The sequence below is a fragment of the Pseudophryne corroboree genome, chromosome 2 (genome assembly GCF_028390025.1).
Source record: "Pseudophryne corroboree isolate aPseCor3 chromosome 2, aPseCor3.hap2, whole genome shotgun sequence".
NCBI classification, from domain to species: Eukaryota; Metazoa; Chordata; class Amphibia; order Anura; family Myobatrachidae; genus Pseudophryne; species Pseudophryne corroboree.
In genome coordinates, this window is record NC_086445.1 from 803,321,323 (window position 1) to 803,331,166 (window position 9,844).

General features: G+C 45.9%; 1 pseudogene; it reads right to left on the reverse strand.

Annotated features, from left to right (window-relative positions):
* Positions 1 to 840: 840 nt before the first annotated feature.
* LOC135052009 (5S ribosomal RNA) lies at positions 841 to 958 on the reverse strand (annotated as a pseudogene).
* Between the last annotated feature and the right edge of the window lie 8,886 nt (positions 959 to 9,844).

Here is a 9,844-nt window from a genome sequence, read left to right on the forward strand (position 1 = left end):
CTTTTGTATGTATAGACACTCTGCATACGCGATATTATCATTATGTGAAATATTTATGTTATCTGCATGTTGTATTGTGTTTTATATTTATTAGTTTTGTTTATTGTTCCTTTATACATTTCTTATACTAATAAGTCGATTTAGCCCTTGTATATAGTTTTATGTTTCTTGTATGTTTCAAGGGGATGCAGTCAATTTACCTACAATCAAAATCCCGACAACCATTGACCGACAGTCAAAATCCCGACAATGTCAAAACGCTGACATGGTCAAAATACCGATATAAAGAAATTGTATGGTTCCTGTATAGTACAGGAGCCAAAGAAGAAAAGAAGAAAGACAACACGTCTCTTCTGGGGCACTCTTTTATAGTAATTTATGTGATATTAAGGTATTTAAAAAATAACTTTTATTTATATTCCTCTTAAAATAAGGGGCTATGAGGCAAAATGGAACTAAAGCACACTAGAGTTGCTATCTATTTATCAAGAGGATAATCCATCTAATTTAAGTGAATTTGATTGTACAAGGTGATACAAATCAAACTGACTGGCTCCGTTCAGCAAATATATATATATAAAAATGTGTGTCTCTCTGGTGTTAGAAGCGCTGTGATCCAGATTTAAATGATATAGGAAATATCATGTTCCAAAGAAATGCAAATCAATTGTATCAAATCACACTATCATTATTCTGGAAGGGAGAGATATTTCTCTGTATAACACAGGTGGGCTCACCTTGTTGCCTAGGTAAGAATCTGTTTCTATAGGCTAGAGTGGATATTGTGAGTGTTGCCTGAAACTTTGGCTCCAGGTCTGATTGTTTTTTGTAGGATAAAAATACCTGCAGTACCGGGTATTCTCTGGTGGTCTCCCAACCAGGTACTGACCTGGCCCACAGTGCTTGGCTTCCAAGATCAGACGAGGTTGGGCATACTCAGTGTGGTGTGACCGCAGGTAATGTATCCTGCTTTATATTGCCCGGAGCCAAGTGTTGTGTAATGGAAGTTATTCAAAAACTCTTAGAGTCCAGATATTGGTGATACAACAATGTGTATCGATGATATTGGAGAGGACAATAGGAGATACGTCCTGAGCCAAAGTTCAGTTTACTGATGAGCCTGATGTTGTCCCAGGATCCCCTTATTGCACAAAAATTATTATTTTCCAAACTAGTCACAAAAAATTATTTGCTGTATAATGTATATAAGTGAGAAGTCACATAAATGTCTGGAAACTCGGTGCAACAAAAATTGTGCAATTATAGCGGAGATATTCCTTAGGAAGGGGCCTAAGACAGCAAATACGGCTTCAAAATTGAGGTATATTCCTACTGTTAGGTGGAGGGGTAAGATACCCCCCTTTTTTTGGTGAGAACCATCACTCAAGATCCATGGTGAGAGGTGAGTCCAGCAGAGAGACGCGCCGGTATCCGCGGTCCGTTGACCGGAAGTTCGGAAGCCTATAATAACATTTCAGGAACTTAATTTCTGAGCTATCACCAGTACCTACAGTATACCGCTGGCTTGCATGGCACATTGTAACAATAACAATAAATATATATTTATATATAATGTTAATTAGAACACAAAGCCAAAGGGGAAAAGAGCTGGATTACTTTAAAGCTGACACAATCATCAAAATGATGACACATAAAACCATGGTGTGTCCACATGCCCATTGCTTTAAATAACTTGCTCAAGGTATAACTCTGCAGTGACTAAGCTTTCAACTCAGCAGGAGAACACCTGATGGTACCAAGAATATACAAATAGGCTATATTAAGAATGGCTGACATTTTGCTAAACTGGTAAAATTTATTACAAATAACAAAAAGGTTCTTTGTTTACAATGTTGTGCTGCTCAGACACTAATTTCTGAAAAGCAGCTTAACCTGTATCAAGAGGCCATTGCAAATTTTACGTGGGCTGTACATTGATTTATAAATTTTCTTTGGGGGGAGGTGTGATTGTTTTTGCCACTTGACACAACTTCACAATCCCCTCTTGAAAATTGGTTGTAATTTAATTTTGTGAGTGATTATTATAATAGGATTTAAATACCTACCGGTAAATCCTACCGGTAAATAGGTAGCTATTTTCTCATACGTCCTAGAAGATGCTGGGGACACCATTAGAACCATGGGGTTATACCAAAACTCTAGAACGGGAAGGAGAGTGCGGACGACTCTGCAGCACCGATTGACCGAACTTAAGGTCTTCATCGGCCAAGGTGTCAAACTTGTAGAACTTTGCAAAAGTGTTTGACCCAGACCAAGTAGCTGCTCGGCAAAGTTGCAATGCCGAGACCCACCGGGCAGCCGCCCAGGACGAGTCCACTTTCTAGTAGAATGGGCCTTCACCGATTCTGGTAACAGCAATCCAGCTGTGGAATGAGCATGATGAATCGTGTTACAGATCCAGCGTGCAATGGTCTGCTTGGAAGCAGGACACCCAACCTTGTTGGGAGCATACAGGACATACAGAGCCTCAGTTTTACTAATCTGAGCCGTTCTGGCGACATAAATCTTCAAAGCTCTGACCACATCCAGAGATTTCGACTCAGCGAAGGCGTCAGTAGTCACAGGTACCACAATAGGTTGGTTTATGTGGAAAGAGGAAACCACCTTCGGTAAAAATTGATGACGTGTCCTCAATTCAGCTCCATCTTCATGGAAGATCAAATAAGGGCTCTTCTGAGACAAGGCCGCTAACTCAGACACCCACCTTGCAGATGCCAAGGCCAACAGGATGACCACTTTCCAAGTGAGGAATTTCAACTCCACCTTCCGTAAAGGTTCAAACCAATGTGATTGAAGGAACTGCAACACCACATTAAGATCCCATGGTGCCACTGGAGGCATAAATGGAGGTTGGATGTGCAACACGCCTTTCACGAAAGTCTGAACTTCTGAAAGGGAGGCCAATTGTTTCGGAAAGAAAACCGATAAGGCTGAAATCTGTACCTTAATCGAGCCCAATTTTAGGCCCGCATCCACACCTGCTTGTAGAAAATGGAGAAAACGTCCTAAGCTAAATTCTTCCGTAGGAGCCCCCTTGGATTCACACCAAGAAACATATTTTCTCCAAATACGGTGGTAATGTTTAGACGTTACCCCTTTTCTGGCCTGAATAAGTGTGGGAATGACTTCACTGGGAATACCCTTACGGGCTAGGATTTTGTGCTCAACCGCCTTGCCGTCAAACGCAGCCGCGGTAAGTCCTGATACACGCACGGCCCCTGTTGTAACAGGTCCTCGCGCAGAGGAAGAGGCCAGGGATCTCCTATGAGTAATTCCTGAAGCTCTGGATACCAGGCCCTCCTTGGCCAGTCTGGGACAATGAGGATCGCCCGGATCTTTGTTCTTCTTATGATCTTTAGAACTTTTGGAATGAGAGGAAGTGGAGGGAATACATACACCGACTGAAACACCCACGGTGTCACCAGTGCATCCACTGCTATTGCTTGAGGGTCCCTTGACCTGGAACAATATCTCTGAAGCTTCTTGTTGAGACGAGATGCCATCATGTCTATTTGAGGAACTCCCCAACAACTTGTCACCTCTGCGAAGACTTCTTGGTGGAGGCCCCACTCTCCTGGATGGAGATCGTGTCTGCTGAGGAAGTCTGCTTCCCAGTTGTCCACTCCTGGAATGAATACCGCTGACAGAGCGCTTGTATGTTTTTCCGCCCAGCGGAAAATCCTTGTGGCTTCTGCCATCGCTGCTCTGCTTTTCGTTCTGCCCTGACGGTTTATGTATGCTGCTGCAGTTACATTGTCTGACTGGATCAGTACAGGCAGATCTCGAAGAAGATTGTAAATGGCCCTTAACTCCAGAACATTTATGTGGAAACAAGTTTCCTGACTTGACCACCGTCCTTGGAAGTTTTCTCCTCTTGTGACTGCCCCCCAGTCTCGGAGGCTTGCATCCGTGGTCACTAGGATCCAGTCCTGTATCCCGAACCTGCACCCCTCTAGGAGGTGAGAGCTGTGCAGCCACCACAGAAGTGATACCCTGGTCTTGGAAGACAGGATTATCCTCTGGTGCATGTGAAGATAGGACCCGGACCACTTGTCCAACAGGTCCCACTGGAACACTCTGGCATGGAACCTGCCTCATAGGCCGCAACCATCTTCCCCAGCAACCGAATGCATTGATGGATTGACACTCTTGCTGGTTTCAGAATTTGTTTGACCAGACTCTGAAGTTCCAGAGCCTTTTCCATAGGAAGAAAGACTCTCTGCAGTTCTGTGTCAAATATCATTCCCAAAAACGACAACCGTGTCATCGGAATCAACTGTGATTTTGGCAAGTTTAGAAGCCAACCATGTTGTTGAAGAACTGTCATGGAGAGTGCAACGTTTTGGACCAACTGGTCCCTGGATCTCGCCTTTATTAGGAGATCGTGCATGTATGGGATAATTGTGACTCCTTGCTTGCGAAGGAGAACCATCATCTCCGCCATCACTTTGGTCGGAGACGTGGATAGACCAAACGGCAACGTTTGAAATTAATAATGACAATTCTGAATTGCAAATCTCAGGTAAGCCTGATGCGGAGGATAAATGGGAACATGTAAGTAGGCATCTTTTATGTCCACCGACACCATAAAATCCCCTTCCTCCAGACTGGAGATCACTGCTCGGAGAGACTCCATCTTGAATTTGAATCTCTTTAGGTAGAAATTCAGGGATTTCAGGTTTAGGATTGGTCTGACCGAGCCGTCCGGCTTCGGGACCACAAACAGGCTCGAATAAAAACCTTCTCCCTGTTGTGACTGGGGAACCTTGACGATAACTTGAGTTTGACACAATTTTCGTATTGCGTCGCAAACTACCTCCCTGTCAGGAAGAGAAGCTGGTAAGGCCGATTTGAAAAAAAAAAACGGCGAGGGTGGACGTCTTGAAACTCCAGCTTGTACTCTTGGGATACTATTTGTAAAATCCAAGGGTCTAGGCTCGAACGAACCCAAAACTGACTGAAGAGTTTGAGACAGGCCCCCACCGGTGCGGACTCCCGCATAGGAGCCCCAACGTTATGCGGTGGAATTGGCAGAAGCCTGAGAGGACTTCTGCTCCTGGGAGCCTGACAAGGCTGGAGATCGTTTACCTCTTCCCCTTTCTCTAGTAGCAAGGAAGGAAGAACCTCGGCCCTTTCTGAAATTATTGGGCCGAAAGGACTGCATCTGATAATGGTGCGTTTTCTTTTGTTGTGGAGGAACATAAGGTAAAAAGGATGAATTACCCGTGGTAGCCGTAGACACCAAATCATCAAGGCTGTCTCCAAATAAGGCCTTACCTTTATATGGTAGAGATTCCATACTTTTCTTGGAGTCAGCATCAGCATTCCATTGGTGAATCCACAACGCACACCTAGCTGAGATAGCCATGGCATTGGCCTTTGATCCCAAAAGACCAATATCTCTCGCATCTTCCTTAAGGTATGCTGCAGCATCCTTGATATAACCCAGCGTCAAGAGGATGTTATCCCTGTCTAGGGCATCTATATCAGATGACAAGTTATCTGCCCACTTTTCGATAGCACTACTTACCCACGCAGACGCAATGACAGGTCGGAGTAGTGTACCCGTGGTCACATAAATGGACTTCAACGTAGTTTCTTGCTTACGATCCGCAGGATCCTTAAGGGCCGCCATGTCAGGTGACGGGAGAGCCACATTTTTAGACGAGACAAGGCCTTGTCCACAGTGGGGGGGTGACTCCCACTTTTCCCTATCCGTCGAGGGAAATGGATAAGCTGCCATAATTATTTTGGGAATCTGAAACTTTCTGTCAGGACCTTCCCAAACTTTTTCAAATAGCGTGTTCAGTTCATGAGAGGGAGGAAACGTTATCTCAGGTTTCCTTTATTTATACATACAGACCGTTTTATCAGGGATAGCTGGGTCCTCAGTGATATGTAACACATCTTTAACCACCACAATCATGTACTGAATGCTTTTTGCCAATTTTGGGTCTAACCTGGAATCGCTATAGTCGACACTGGAATCAGTGTCTGTGTCGGTATCAGTGTCAGCCAACTGGGCCAACGTACGTTTTTGTGACCCTGAGGGGACCTGACTTTGGAATAACATATCTTCCACAGGTTTCTTCCATGCCTGTGTCTGCGACTCAGACTTATCTAGCCTCTTACTAATAAGAGCAACATTAGCGTTCAAGGCGTTCGACACATTTACCCAATCAGGTGTCGACGGTGCCGACAGGGTCACCCCCACAGCCGTCTGTGTCCCTAATACAGCCTCCTCCTGGAAAGGGCCTTCAGCCTCAGACATTTCAACACTCGTGCACCAAACACCCACAGACACACCGGGCATATAGGGGACTCACAGTAAAGTCTGTCAGAGAGACACAGAGAGAGTTTGCCAGCTCACAACCCAGCGCCTAATCACCGGTTCTGAAACACTAAAGAATGCCCCAGACCTGCAGCGCTTTATATTAAATATATATATATTGCACCAATATTTCTGTGCCCCCCCCCTCCGTTTTGCACCCTGATACTTATTCAGAAGTGTGAGGAAGGACCAGCGTCTCTGCAGCCTGTGTAGAGGAAAATGGCGCTGAGCTGTGTGAGCTGTGAGGAACGAAGCCCCGCCCCATTAATGGCGCGCTTCAGTACCACTATTTTTAACTATATATTTATACTGGCGGGAGTTAGGACAGTGCCTAGGCACTTATGTCCCCTCTTGCCAGTTTATTTTGAGGCTTTTCTGCTGCCCAGGGCGCCCCCCCCCCCGCGCCCTGCACCCTGTAGTGCTGCAGTGTGTGTGGGAGCATGGCGCGCAGCGTGCGATCGCTGTGCGGTACCTCAGAAATGCCGTCACTGAAGTCTTCTTGATCTTCTTCTACTCACCTGTCTTCTGACTTCTGGCTCTGTAAGGTGGGTGACGGCCGGCTCGGGGAGCGAGCATCTAGACGTACCTATCGATCAAACCCTCAGGAGCTAATGGTGTCCTGTAGCCAGAAGCAGAGCCTTTGAACTCACTGGAAGTAGGTCATACTTCTCTCCCCTTAGTCCCATGAAGCAGGGAGACTGTTGACAGCAGTTCTCCCTGAAAATAAAAAACCTAACATAAGTCTTTTTCAGAGAAACTCAGTAGAGCTCCTCAGGGTGCATCGAGTCTGCCTGGGCACAATTCTAAAACTGGAGTCTGGAGGCGGGGCATAGAGGGAGGAGCCAGTTCACACCCTTTCAAAGTCTTAAAGTGCCCATGTATCCTGCGGATCCCGTCTATACCCCATGGTTCTAATGGTGTCCCCAGCATCCTCTAGGACAGAGCCGGCCCTAACCAATATGATGCCCTAGGCAAGATTTTGGCTGGTGCCCCCTAGCACCGCCGCTAGTTCTGCAGGACATGCCTGGCATGAGTCAGCTGGCAGCTCTGCTAACGTTGGGGCGCCTTTTATTTATGGAAATGCGTCTTATTTGCATTACTATGTAGCTAGGATGCACAAGCAGCTTTTGCGGATTAAAATGATATGCAGCATGCCTATATTCTGTGTGCAACTGCGGCTGTATCTGCATACAAAATGCTACATTAAAGTTATTTCCACACAAATATAGGCATGCCGCATATCATTTTAATCAGCAGAAGTTGCTGGTGCCCCTAAGCATACCAAATGCCCTAGGCATTTGCCTAGTTTGCCTATACCTAGAGCCGGCTCTGCTCTAGGACATATGAGAAAACCAGTATACTACACAACTTCTTTTGGATTGTGTACAAATGTTTGTGGATGAAGATGCATCAGCTGAACTTTTCTTTTTTGTAATAAAATAATAAGAGCATTTTATATTTTATTGTACAACGGAGATTTTGGTCTATCACATCTTCATCTGGCTCCCCTCCCCGAAAGAGCATGCCAGAAAAGTAAGTTCTCTCTGACCTTCGCAAAGCTTTACTACGGTCCCATGATCCACATACTAAAACTGCTGTAAAAGTTCCTGCCACTTAATGTAAATTATTCAAATTACGTTGTGTTCCAGACAGCTGCCTCTTAAATGAAGCCGCACCCATGTAAAGCATATTGATGGTTACTTCCAGAACCTACCTTTATCTGATGGCTGGATGCAGCTACTTTACAGTAGAAATAAAACTTGATTATTTTTAAAAGAAAAAAAAAAAGTAACGTTTATGCAGCGGGGTACACTGGGATTCCACAGGGAATACATTGGGGTGTAGAGTTGGATCTTGACCCGAGGCACCAACAGGCTAAAGCTTTGACTGTTCCCAGGATGCTAACCCTGCCTCCGGTCACTGGAGCTCAGTTTGTAAGTTGGTGCCTGCAGAGCAGGTCACTTTTAGGTGGGGCTGCGCTAGGCAGCCCTGAAAAGAGCTTTTTAAGAAGACTTCAAGGGCAGCAGCACTGTTTTTGTCACTCTGACATTCTGTGCTGCGGCTCCATCACCTCCCTAGCAGCGCTGCATACTCCCACGATCGGGTTCCCGCGTACTTGCATCGAAGGCGCACCGGTGTTCAGGCACACCACCACTGACACTCTCCTGGATCGCGTGGCTGCACACCAGGTGGGACCCCCCGGTAAATCGCTGTCAGTTTGCGGTCCCAGGAGACGGACCGCGCCATTGGCGTGGACACTGTACTGCACAGGGACCCCACTATATCCACCAGGGCAGGGAGCACAGGTCGGATTTACTAAAATCCATTTTACATAGGCTCCACAGTACCCGGTGGTGAGGACCAGCACAGGGAATAAGGCGCTGACCTGTAGCCCCTCCCCCACCTCCGGGTGCAATCTACTGCTGGTGTTCCCACACTAGAGCTGCATTTCACTCTCCCTCACTCCCTGACAGAGATTTGGGCGCCATCCTTACACAAGTAGCTGGGCTGATCTCTGGGACTGCAGGGCTCTGTCTCCTCTGTAAAGCCGCCTGTCTTATCAGTGCTGTGCATTTACAGGTACTTAAGTATTCTACATGTCATTTTAGACAGTGTTAGTTAAGAACAAGTGTACAACCCAGGTTGATGTTCCTGACATAGTGGAAGCTATTAAGCTGATTCTCCAAATTAATGATGAGATCGATCCCACTACTGCGTCTAAGAAACCTGATAAGTTCAAACGTCAGATGGTTACTAAAGTAGTCTTACCACATTCTCACCATTTAATTGACATACATCAGGAATCCTGGTCGTCTCCAGGAAATAAATTTTACCTGTCTAAAAAGATGCTAGCTCATTAAACTATCCATGCGGAGTTGAGTAACAAGTGGGAAATTCCACCACCGGTGGACTCTCATGTTGCCCGTCTTGTGGTGTCATCTACTCTGCCTGTCACCACTGTCACCTTACTGAAGGAACCGACGGATAAACATGTGGAGGGATGCTTGAAGTCTATTTACTCTCTTACCGATGCTGTACATAGACCCACTATAGCAGCCTCCTGGGCCGCGAAAGGAATTGAAGCATGGGTTCAGGCAATTGAGGATGAGCTGCCTCAGGATATTTCTGACACTGCCAGACAATATCTGTCTCATATTACCACAGCCTACCACTATATTCAGGAGGCAGCCTCTGAGGCAGGTGTAATGGCAGCCAAGGCATCTACTACGTCTATACTGGCTTGCCAAATTCTGTGGTTGAGGTCCTGGAAGGTGGACCTAGACTCCAAAAAGACCTTGGAGGTGCTCCCTTTTAAGGGAGACATCCTTTTTGGGGAGGATCTGAATAAGATTGTGACTAACTCGACAGCTGCTAAGACTGCGTATCTCTCAAGTACTAATCCTTCTGCACCGAAGGCAAAGAGTACCACTTTTCATTCCTTTCAACCTCTAGGGAAGGCAAAGGGTCAGGTGTACCCGGGACAGGCTCATA